This window comes from Podarcis gaigeae, assembly GCF_964106915.1.
Source record: "Podarcis gaigeae genome assembly, chromosome: 2".
In the NCBI taxonomy this organism is placed as follows: domain Eukaryota; kingdom Metazoa; phylum Chordata; class Lepidosauria; order Squamata; family Lacertidae; genus Podarcis; species Podarcis gaigeae.
The window spans coordinates 87,347,844-87,360,713 of record NC_139679.1 but is presented as its reverse complement, the minus strand read 5'-3'; the positions used below and the strand labels follow the sequence as shown (position 1 = coordinate 87,360,713).

General features: G+C 42.8%; 1 long non-coding RNA gene across 1 annotated transcript in view; it reads left to right on the top strand.

Moving 5' to 3' along the window:
- LOC310836497 overlaps positions 1-12,870 on the top strand; it is a 273,260-nt gene that overhangs the window by 511 nt on the left and 259,879 nt on the right. Inside the window, exon 2 of the long non-coding RNA XR_014560094.1 lies at positions 2,333-2,439. This is a non-coding gene — a long non-coding RNA (uncharacterized lncRNA). The remainder of the gene's footprint in view (positions 1-2,332; positions 2,440-12,870) is intronic.

Here is a 12,870-nt window from a genome sequence, read left to right as displayed (position 1 = left end):
TTTGGGTTATTGAATGCTGAATTTTTGCCACCCGGTGCTGAGTTTTTGCATCGTTTCCTCTGAGCTCAGTTATAAAACTTATCCCATGCAGCATTTTATATTTGCTCCTGCTAATTTCCCGTGCTACAGAATGGATGCCCATCTTGACAAGATTCGTATAAATCAGCATTAGTTATTTTGAAATCCACAGTTGATGCACGCAAAACCAAATTTGTCCCAGAATGAGAACTAACTATATTCTATATTCACACATTAACACTGAAATCTTATGCATGCTTACCAGGGAGTAAGCCCCACTGGACCAAGTAGTACTTCCATCCAAGTAAAGAGGCATAGGATTGGGGGGGTGTCAAATTTGCTCCCCAAGAGATGAGTAACCTCTGGCTCTGGCATCTGTGAACAAGCTATTAAAATGACTGAAGTCAGCCAAGCAGATGTCCATGTAAGAGTGAATTTAAGTAAATTCATTAAGGTAAGGATCTGCTGCCCAGGGTGATGCTAGTCCCTAACTTTTAGAAGAATTTCCTGTATTTTTGATAATCTTGTGTAGCGCTATTTAAGACATCAGAATGGAAAAAAGTGAAGCGTAACCTATATTTATCTGAATTTGGATTCATGCATAAAAATCAGGATACACAAAACTGTGTCCACTTTTTAATTAAATTTTAACTTGTTATTTACTGCTTAATTGCTTCTCAGGATGTGCAAGTAGCCACCCCATGGGCCCCACTTTGGAGAAGCCAACATGATGGCTGGATGCTGTTGAAGTGAAAGCCCTACTACCAGCACAAGCCACTTTGGACCAGGACCTTCAGCCATCTTCCGATCCCCAGTTTGGATACTTTCCTTTTATGCTTCTGGGTAACACTGTCATCTCTGACCCAACAGTGTTGGCAGGTTTTTGAATCACAGCACGAACCTGCAAAAATCTGTTTTAGCAGATGTGGTAGTAGGTAAAGGATTTATTCGCACTCATGAACAGAAATGCCCCTCCCTTGCATCCTTCAACACTGCAAGAAGTGGGGGAAGGCACTTTTCATATCTGTAGCTGGAGTCAGCTTGGCAACAAGGAAGCGCTCAACTTTCCTGTGAGAAACAAAATATAAATAAACAAAGACACCAGAAATAGCAGCACAAAAGCAAATCTGCCCACCAATGCAGACATTTCCTTACGGGTTTCGAATAATGTCCACAAACGGCAGCTCAGGATAGACTAGAGAGAGATGGGTTGAATTTATCAGGCAGGCCAAGGAGAAACTGCTGGCCCATGCAGAGAGGAGGAGGGAGGGGAGGCGAACCAGATGGGACCTAATAGGTCTTTTCCATCTCTGATTTCTATGATGTACAGCACATAAAGCTAGAAGCAGCAACGGTTGAAATCGATGCTGAGCCAGAACTGAGCAGAGGGTTTTTAATCAATCTCAAAGGCCATTTATTGTGAAGATTCAACAAAGCGACAGAGATTATCGCTACGACACAAGGAGCCAGGACACGGAAAGCAAGAAAAGAGCACAGAGAGGTTCTCTTGGGAAGGTCTGAGTGTGCTGCCTTGGCCCCTTTCTCAGACTTAATTGCAACACTGAGGGAGTGGAAATAAAGATTTTGGGGAGGGCATAATTTCTCCCCAATTCCTGATGGCTAAAGATTTCAGAAAGGGAAGCATTTCTTTCTGTCACAGGAATGGGAAAGTTACAAAGCAACAGCCTGGTAGCCTACACACACATTCACACACCACTTACAAGCTCCTGATTTGTGACTGAAGATCAAAGTAAATTATAGCAATATCATAACATTATGCCAGACTAGTGTCATCCAGCCTGATGTCATCCATATGTTGCTGGGCTCCAACTCCCATCGTCCCTGATCACTGGCCATGTTGATTGGGGTTAGGAATGGATGAATTTGTCATTTATCCAAGTTCAGTCCTCCACATTTCTATATTGCTTTGCAATATTGCTAACCCTTTTAGTGTATGTTTCTCCTAATACACACCTTTTTTTGTATGCAGTGTTGCCTAATATACTCATTTTAGAAGCAATTTTCCTTAACAGAATGTATTTTTCCATGTTATTTTCACCAAAATATGCATTTATACTCCTTTGCACACATTCTTTGGTTGGGAAACTGTGTCGCAAAATTCACAGCAGTGTGAACATTAATGAATGGCTGCTTTTCGGTTTACATGTTTTTATGGAAAGTGAAGGTTATGTAGCTTCACATTAAAATGTGGCACCCCCCTAGGTGAGTGGGGGTCATGGGAGTTGTAGTCCATCAACATTTGGACAATAAATTTGACCACAAGTGTATGAATAAAGGTTTCATTTAAATCTAGGAGAAGTCTCACCCGATTTTCTCAGTGGTAATTGGCTGGACTGAACCTTTTGTTGTGTAACGCTATGGAGAATGAAGAGGCAAAGCTTCTCATGACATGATTACTAGGTACGTCGCAGTTGAGCTTCGGTGGTTTTAGAAGTGTCATAATTACATTGATATGGTATTTCTGAAGAAAATATCGGCAAATGAAAGAGGAAAGGTAAGAGTTTCCAGAGTTGTTAGCAGGTAAGAGACTCTAATGCTGCTCCTAATTGTGCTTCTTCCACACTTGGGAACTCTCAAATCTTCTGTTTCTTTGATATTTCCTTGCTCAAAGTTGAAAGACATTGCTTTCATCCATAAAATACTAAGATATGAAATGCATATTGACACTAGAGCTGTCAAAACAACCTTCCTGCCCCCTCTACATTTGTTCTCCTTCTCTCATAATGCTAGAATATAGGGTCACCAAATAAAATTGAGTGGCAGCAGGTTCAGGACACACGATGCATAATCAGTTTATGGAATCCACTTCCCCAAGATCTGATAGTGATAGCTAGCAAGCTAGATAGTTTCACAAAAGGGCGAAACACATTCTTGAAGCACAGCTCTATCAAAGAGTCTTAGCTTTAGTAGCTAACTGAAACTCGGATGGGCAGATCTGCCTATTTTTTACAGTACTTTTGCAAGTTTTTTCACATTCTGTTCGGCTCCATTTTCACATTAATCTGTAAATATTTTTTAAAACCATCTTGAAATATTTAAATAGCATTTAAATGCTGTGTATTTGTCTCTTGCTTCAATTGTCTCCTTTGTGCCATATTCGAGAGATACCGTTTCAGTTTCTGTCTGTTTTCAGATTGTTGGCATGTGGTTCTTTGAAGAGTTTGTTTTTTTGTTGAAATGGGTACAGGAATGTATTGATTCATCACTGATATGTTGTATGCCTGTAATTCGACTTGTGCTCTTCAGGTTGGTTCAATGTCTTGTGTTATCTGCTGTTGCTTCCCTCTTGCTTATTGTGTCACCATTGTGCTCTGAAATGTGTGATCTGTGGGAGTTAAATATATGTAGTTGGTTCTGCTATATGGCAGGAACATAAGCATACACAGTGGTTGCATATCTTGGGTGAAGAGGATTCAGATGATTAAAAAAAGATCTTAAAGGGTTGTTGTGTATAGCCTACATTCTTATAAAAATAGTGGGGTCCTCTGGGACCATGAAAACATTTTACAAAAAGAATAACCACCACAGTGTTGACAAGTTGGATACAAGGAACCGTGACCAGAAATAAACTTGGCAAAGGGGAGCATCCCCATGCTCTCCTCTCCTTGCAAGCCCCACCACTGACAGTCCCTTCCATGACCCCAAAGCTTCTCCAGAGCAGCATGGGATAGGGCACAGAAGCTGCAATAAATGCTCCAAAACAGGCAATGGCCCTCCATGCATGAAGGTCTCTACTCTTGGAAGGTACTTCCACCTGATGTTTGCCACTACCAAAGCAAAACAGAATAAGGTGGCAGTTGCAGAGGGTGGGGCCACTGAGGATCAATGGTAAGGTGTTGGAGAAAATATCTATGTGTTATGTGACTTGCCCTGAATCTGTCAGAGATTCTTTAGCTGTGATTCCTGAACTGCATAGGGTTAGATGAGACGATCCTACTTCTATGATTCTGTGATTCTATACTGTTGAGTCTTGCCCCGTTTTTGATGTCCGCTACTTGTTTATAATTCATTCAAATGAACATTCTGTTACCCCCTACCCCCAGGAAAGAAAACCATCATGGATCTACCACACCAATGTCAGCGCCATTTTGTGATGAGGTTTCTGGGACCAGTTCTCAATTCCACAGCTAGAAAACTAGGGAAGCTGCAACAAAAAAGACAGAGAGAGCACTCCCAATTCTGACATCACTTGACAGAACATGTCTACTTGACTGTCTACTTGACCCACTAACAGCTATCTCTCTCCTTGGAAGGGTGCTGGGGCATTGAGTGGGTGGACTGAACAAAATTGAAAATGGCTGACCCTTTCCTTCTGAGATTGAAATCATCTCACGTTTCCTCACACTAATAAGATACCCTAACCTGCTGCCTGCCAGCAGAAATCCTCATTAAGCCACCTTGAGGAAGAACATCTACTGAAAGTTTCTTCATCTCTTCACACTTTCTGAAAGACATCCAATTAAGTATACCTAGGCTGTCATGTGCCAATGATTCACCTTAACTCTCAGCACAAGGTACCCACTTCTCCAAATGTGAACCCTGATTCCCACTTGATCAATCAACTCCTCAACGGGAAACCAGTGGTAGCATCACTTGACTCGAAATCTTCACTGACAGCTCTCAGAAACATATGACAGGTTTCTCTCAGCTTTCTAGAAAAAGAATTCAAATGTTAGAAACACTGTAGAGCTATAGTAAATTGTCCTAGAGTTTATAGGAAGCTGTAGTAGCCTCCTGTGGAGATAGACTCTTCTGGGGGGGGGGCAGCAGTCCTTTAAAATCAGGAAGTAATTAAATTAGGGACATCTGGCATGCACCTGGGAGGCCTTGCTGCCAACTATGAGGGGGAAAATAAATTTCTCTCCTGGTTTTGATTTAAATGGAGACAAATTGCAATGTTGTAACTTTTAGATATCCTGCATTTTTCAGAGTTGCATAGAATTGAGAAATACATTAGGCATGGCTTTCCCATCACAGTGCAGGGGTGAAAGAGCCACACCTATTTTAATGTTCCTTTAAGGTAATTATTAAAGATAGAATAGCACCCCCTTCCCATATCATCCTAGCAATCTTACATCTGCATGGTAAAATAAGAGAATTCCTTGGGACCTCTGCTTGTATGCTTACAATATGTGCAGGAACAAGAGGAAGTGGGGAAACTATCTAAGGGCTACTATGTTTCCCTTAAATGTGAATCAGGAAAAGGTAAAGATGACATGAAGGCCCTGTCTCCACACAATATGGCACCTCCCAGCCCTAACCTGGATGGTCATAAAACCTCAGAGCAGCTTAAAGAAAGTGTGGTGCAGTGTCAGACTAGGACCTGGGAGACCAGGCTTCAAATCCCCACTTGGCCCTGAGGCTCACTGGGTGACTTTGGACCAGTCATTGCTTCTCAGCCTAACCTACCTCAAAAGGTTATTGTGGGGATTAGATGAGGAGGTGGAGGACCATGTAGGCCATCTTGAGCCCCTTTGGAGAGAGAGAGAAGTGGTATATAAATGCAGTAAATAAATAGAATTATGAATAAATAAAATTATCAGTAAAAACATAAAAAACAAATATTTAAAATAATCAACAATAATTAAAATCGGCAATAAGCCAAAACCTGATGAAAGCATTTGGCAGCTTCTATATGTCTGAATAGACTTGCCTAAACAAAGATGTTTTGAATCGGCACCAAAAAGAGTTAGGTGCCTGCCTGCCTGCCTGCCTGCCTGCCTGCCATCAATAGGCAGGGAATATAGAAGTGCCCCCTCTTTGCTTATGTGATTAAAAGCCTCCTCAAGGACATTATTTTTCAGCTAGGCTTTCAACCTGCTGAGCATAGATGTTTTACCAATCCCTTGATTTGAGTCTCTTTTATCTTCTGTGACATGTTTCTTCTCTGCATTTTAAAGATGGGTTATTAGGTGGGCAGAGTGTGCCTAAGAGTCACTGTGGTGAAGGAAGAGCTGCTGGTAGAGCCACGGCCACATCCATTGCCCCACCAGTTTGCTGCAGCCAGGGTGGGAGGTGAGCGGGCAGCCATTCCTTCTTCCCTCCTGCCTCTGCACCATCCCAAGGCTGGCATATATCTCTGTGCCATTCCAGAGGATGTGTCATGGAAACATGGAGGCCTACCCATAACACTCCTTCAACACACTCAGTTTTACCTGTTACCTGTTGCAGATATTAATATTGTGCAATTTGGAGCAACTGGAAGCATAGGAACTGACTCCTTTTGGAAATAAAGCATTTTCCAGGTCCATAAAGATATTATTCAAATTTTACTAGCAAACTTTCTTCATAACAGAATGAAAACATCAAATGTACATAAAAATACCTGTACAGTGACTTGTGCTGTCCAGCACAGGCTCAGCATCTTAGAAAGTACGAAAGGTCTCTGTCTCTCTATCCACAGCCTGCATTCCTGCCTTTATTGGCCTTAGGCTGTTTATTCTCCCTTCAGGAGAGTTTCACTTGATTGAGTTTGGGAGACAAAGACTAAAGGCAAGTCCCTTTCAAAATGGAGATTTGCAACTCAATACCTTCATCACATGATCTAAAATTACAACACTCACATGTTAACTACCAGAGAACAACAGTTAGTTAATCATCAACTTAGAAAGAGCTCAGTGTGCTCTACTTGGCACGGGAAAGCTCTACTTTCATGGGAAAGCAGCATGTTAAACTTTCTGCAATAAACCTTTAGCAATTTTTCATTTCAGTTTCAATTAAACAGTCATACTTAACATTCCAATCGCTGGAAAATGGATGGAACATGCAGTGATGGAACATGCACAGCAGCCAAGCTCTCTTTCCACGTGCTGAGAAAACTGGTTGCATATGAGTTGCCCTGCTAGTAGTCCTCCCTCCCCACCAGTGGAGCAGTAACCTCCATGGCTTCCTGAGGACCTTCCTAAAAACAGCCTCAAGGTAGTGATAGGATTGCTTCTGGACTTGTTCCTTAGAAGCTGTAAGGCATGGGTAGGCAAACTAAGGCCCAGGGGCCAGATCCGTCCAATTGTCTTCTAAATCCGGCCCATGGACAGTCTGGGAATCGCGTGTTTTTACATGAGTAGAATGTGTCCTTTTATTTAAAATGCACCTCTGGGTTATTTGTGGGGCATAGGAATTTGTTCATTCCCCCCCCTTCAAAATATAGTCCAGCCGCGCCCCCCCCCCGCAAGGTCTGAGGGACAGTGGACTGGCCCCCTGCTGAAAAAGTTTGCTGACCCCTGCTGTAAGGCTCCCTCAACATTTATTTATTTGATGAAATAAACCCTTTCAATAAATAAAATCAACAAACCAGAAGATTTTATTGTGGTTCTTTTGGGCACCAGCCTGTTGCTCAGTGCCTTCCTGGGACAGTGCATCAAAGCACCACTCCACACGCGGCACTTGTAGCGAAGCCAAAGGTTAGCTGTCAATAGATAAATTGTGAAGGCAATGGAAATTGGTCTTGCCAGGCAGAACGGTGGGCAGAGTAATGCTATTTTCCCCTTCTATTCCCTGTTCCGTTCCAACGTGTGCGTGTTTGCATTTTTCATCACCACTTTCATTTCAAAAACTTTCATGCCTCGGCAATGAAGAATGAATAGTAGAAATAAGCTGCTTGAGAAGTTGAAAAGGGGAGTGGGGTGGGGGAGAATCCAAACAACAGAAATAGTCCTAATCTTTCTTTAATGTATCTCTTCTTCTTGCTTCCTTCCCCCCCCCCCCTTAGAATGGAAGAGAATGAGGAATAGAGGGCAACGGAAGAACCTTGCTGAATAGCCCAACTATAAAAACACAACCACAGTTACTAAAAGCCCAATCTATTTTCAAATGATTTGCTCTAATGGAATGTTGCTGTACATCTTTTGATGAGACAGGAGTCTATTTAAAAAGACAGGCGCTTTCAAATGTGCTTTTAAACCCCGTCTGTCAATTAGAACAACATCAAGGGTTCAGTGGCTGGGAAAAAAGATGACAGTAATGAAGCGCTGGGAGGGCAACAAGAGAGAAAAGACATAAATCCAGTGGCCAGAGAGAGAGAGAGAGAGGAAAGAAGGGGAAACAAAACTGAATTTCAGAAAGGAAGGCAGGGAGGAAAATAAAGCGGAAAGGTTTTGCATCACAGGTAAACCAAAGCTTCTCAAATATTTGTTCCCCCTCAAAGAGATATAGCTGAGCAGAGAACAAAAATATATTATAGTAATTACAAAAGTCTGCTGCTGCCAGCTAAAGTGTGTAGTCCTCTACCCAGAGGCAGAACTTCATTTGAGACCCGTCTTCCTAGAGCTAACGTAGGAGGGTGTCGCAGAGCACCTGAAAAGTAGCTTTCCTTCATGACTGGGTCATCACAAAGCACCCTCTATGCATCTCCTGTCAGGAAATGACCCAGAACTCTTGAACCCCACCGCCTCTTACTTTGGAAATTAAGAAATAGGGCCAATATGAAAGGGCAGAAATCTCAGCATCTTAATGGATACCGACAATTCCCCTTCCAATGGCTTTACTGGAATTGCCAGTGTTTAAATTCAATGAAGGGTGAAAAAACAGTGTTAAGAAAAGCACATTCAACTTTAAAAACAACAACAAAAGTCCCATTTATATGTGTCTTGTCTGCTAACATTTTAGGTATTTGAGAGAGAGAGTAGGTGCAGGCCATGATGGGGCGGGGGGGAGAATGATAGAAGCTACTAGGGAATCTCCAACATTGTGGGAGTGAACTTCTACTCATGTAATGGGACTTCTCTCTCCCCTTCTCCTTTCTTAAGGATCACAGCTTTGCTCTGGAGGGTCCCCTCAATCCTCTGGAGCAGATTTAGGGTTATACAGGGGGAGGGGGAAGGGGGAAGTCTCATTGCATTAGCAGAAATCCCTTCTGCTGAAAGATGGAAAGTGTGTTCAACCCATCAAAAACAAGAGAATGCATCCCCTCCCCGAGCATGTTACTTCTTTGGTGAAAAACTAGCAATCTGCTCTGTAAGAAACAGCTACTGTATAATGAATTTGTGGTGGTGGCATGGACAACTTATTTAGATACACGGCATGCATACATACAAAACTGTCTTCTGGATGAGATTGGCATCTCATGGCCACTGAGTTCAACAGGTAGGCACACACAAAAGTCAAGATGTTATTTTCACTAATATGTGCATTTATTTATTTTTACATTCCCACCTAATACACTGTCAGGATGCTGTCAGCGGCTCCCAGGAAAGTATAAACCTAGGGGAAGGTTTCTTATTGTCCCTTTTTATCCAATCATTACAGAGAGAGGCTATAGAACCCAGCCTCATGGATAATGGTGTTGTCCCAAGTGAATCTCCACACACACACCCCGTCTCTCCCACTTCCTCATTCATCACTTCTACGGGTGCTGTTATATGCCATCTGTCTTCTAGCTCTTTGCTCTCCTACTTTCAAGGCTCGCCAGGTTTGGGGGGGGGTCTGGAAGGCTTTCCAATGACACTGTGTCCATCAGCTATCACCTTGCTTCCTTCTCCTCCTCTCCTATTATTTCCGAACTTTGCCCTTCATCTGCCTCTGAGCTGTGACCTCCCGCAAACCACTGTTGTAAGTCTATGCTGTCTTCCTCTTCCTCCTCCCTGGAAGGGTCAGGGTGGGGAGGCAATCTCTACCATTCCTCTTCTGTCTAGTCCCTGACATATACACTTTTTTGTACATATTTTTGGGTTGTAGAACTGCATCGCAAAATTCAGAGAAGTGCAAATATTTCCTGCATATCACGTTGGTATTGTTTCAGGAAGCATAGGTTAGGTAGGATTGCGGTAAAATGTGAACCATTTCTCTCATTTCAATAATAATAATAATAATAATAAATGATAATAATGGAAATGTCTGCCAGTCTTTATCAGGAAGCTGTTCCAACCCTGCCCTAACAATTTAAGTTTGTTGTTATCGGTTATTTTTAGATGCCATTTGTACTTATTTATTTGTTTGTTTCACAACATTTATATGCCACTTGATTGCAATAAAATCTCAAAGTGGTTTACAAAAATAAAAAAATAAAAATTATCTGTAAGAAATCAGTAAAAAAAAAAAATCACAACCCTTTTCACACTGTATCATCTCTTTCCTAAGTGGTTGAAGCTAATTCAAGGCCTCTGCAATGTATTGAAGCCTGCACTTCTCTTGATTAACTAACAACCTAGGTGAGGCAAGATGGGCCCAGATTATTTTTAGGTTTCCCCTTTTTGGGGGGTGGGGCTCAGACACAGAAGCAGAGTCTCTCTGCACTTGAGTCTGAGCCCCTCCCTGTGGAAAAGGGTGCCTTCCTGGCTGCAGAGACGTCCATCTTGCAGCAACAGGCACCCACAATCCTGAGGGGAGGTTGGCACCCCTGCCCTCCAGTGTTCTTAGAAACCAACCATGTTCACACACACACACACACAATCAGAAATGTGTGTTGGCAGGGGAGATTTATCATTTTCCAAACTATGGACCTGTATCCAACAGGAAATTGTTTCAAACAACCATGTGTGGGTAGAAAGACATCTCATGTACAATTAAACGTTCCACCCCTCTCCTCTCCCTGCATGGCCAATAGCCTCCCCCCCCCAAAAAAAATTGGGGTTCTCCTATCCCTCCAGAGCAGATTTTGGGGGGGGTGGAGGAAAAGGAGGAGAAGTTTAATCACATGAGCAGAAGTTGTTCCTTTCATGATGTGATAACTTCACCCGATTCAACCCAAAGTGTCTTTTAAAAAATAAAATCCAAAAGCTAAGAATACAAATGGAATTACAAAAACTGGATAAGAGATTCATGAGTTCTAGATTCCCATCCCTATACTAAGTAATAACAACAGGACATCCACAAATTACTCTAAGCTTTCCTTGGCTGGGCTCTGATTTAATCTCTCCTTTTAATTAGTTCCCAAAGCTGAAGCTCTAACCTATCTTGCTTAGACAAACTAATCCCCCATTCCTTCTCACTCTGTTGTATTCGCACCACAGACACACAAGAACTGCCTTATCACATGCTGAGTTGTTTATAAAAAGCAGAACATGATTCCTCCAGACTTAATTACAGTCATTTGCCCAGGTTTTGGCATGTCATGATCTCAGCCAGCACTGCGAAGCCTTCTCTGGTGTCTGAGTGCTATAAATATTTGCATTACAGGTGGCTCTTCAACACATCTAATAGAGACATCCTTGTATTGTTGATCACTTTGTTCTTCCAGTAGTAGAAGCAGTAAAACTGTTAAACTGGGAAGGAAAGGGCATTTAACAGAAGAGAAGCCAATCAGCACAGGGGAAGGGTGGTGTAACTGTGGCTAATGAAAACTGTATGTGTGAAGGGGGACTAAATGTGGGGCAAAAGAAGCAGCAATTCTGACAGAGACCAGGCCACATGGGAGCCACTTCCTCAGGATGCTCTTTGGTTGCTATAGAGGAGTGAGCTTAGAGGGGTATCTGATCTCACGTTGCTGCATTCCTCACCCAATCTAGGATTACACTTCATGCACCTGATGAAGTGAAGTGTGGTTCATGAAAGCTTATATAATAATAAATATATTAACAGAATAATTCCAAGCCCTGACTTACCATTGCAGAGTGAGTTTGGATGAGACTGAGGTGTCCCTCCACCCAGCTCTGCCCAGTGGCCACTGGCAAGGGGAGGGGCTGTCTCTGCCCCTTCATGCCCCTGCCCAAAACTGTGGGTGGAAGCTACAACTGATGGTAGCCCTGCTGGTGGTTGCTAGCAAAATCCCCCAAATGTGCCATTCTGGAGTGACAAAGGGGCAGAGCTGCGCTAGTGAAGGCATGTCTGGATCCTAAGCCAGCCCTGCTGCTGGCAGGTTGAGATGAAGGGCCCAGACCACTGAGCTGGCATAATAGAAATAAAATATATTTTTCTTTCCCCACTCACTTCCACCCTAGCTGGCCTAAGTTTCACTGCTCTGTTAAGACCCACTGCTGCCATGACGAGCTAAGAATTTCATCCTTAGTCTCTGAGGCTCAGTTGTGTTTGCTACCCCAGACCTATACAGCTATGCTTCTGGAAGGTTCCATATGTATCTGTGAATGATCAGCACAGCACTGAGTTGCATCATTAGGCTTCTTCACATACACAGAATAATTGATGATAACACAGTTGCTACTATCTAAGTCAGGGGTCAGGAACCTTTTTCAGCCATGGGCCAGTCCACCGTATCTCAGACCATGTGGTGGGCCAAACTATATCTCTTTTTGGGGGGAATGAGCAAATTCCTATGCCCCACAAATAACCCAGAGATGCATTTGAAATAAAAGCACACATTCTACTCATGTAAAAACATGCTGATTCCAGGACCGTCTGTGGGCTGGATTTAGAATGTGATTGAGCCCCCGGGCCTTAGGTTGCCTACCCCTGATCTAAGTCAACACCGCAAATGATGTGTGGGACACAGGAGCATGGTGGGGAGGGAGGCATGGCCCAGAATTCCCTGAAGCTGACATGCCTTCCTAGATACTGTTATACAGGGCTTTTTTTCAGCCAGAACTCACCAGAACTTCGTTCTGGCACCTCTCAGATAGGTGCCATTGCTATTATAAGAGAAGAAGAGAGGTGTTCATGGTGAGTCCTATGTGCAGGTTCCATGTATGTGTAAATAAAGTCATATATCCTAATGGCACCACAGTCTCCCTTGACCTTCATTTCAAGAAAACCAAACCCTGGGTCACTGGAGGATCTTGGACATTGGGGTGTGCACAAAAATAATTTCAGTTATTTGGAATTTCACAAGCCTTGTTTCCTAAAGGTGCCCATGATTACAATTCATTCTGGAGTGGGTGGTGTCACGTGAATTGGCCAACAGCTCCACAGAGATTCCATTGCCAAGTGACTGCAAAGGTCATT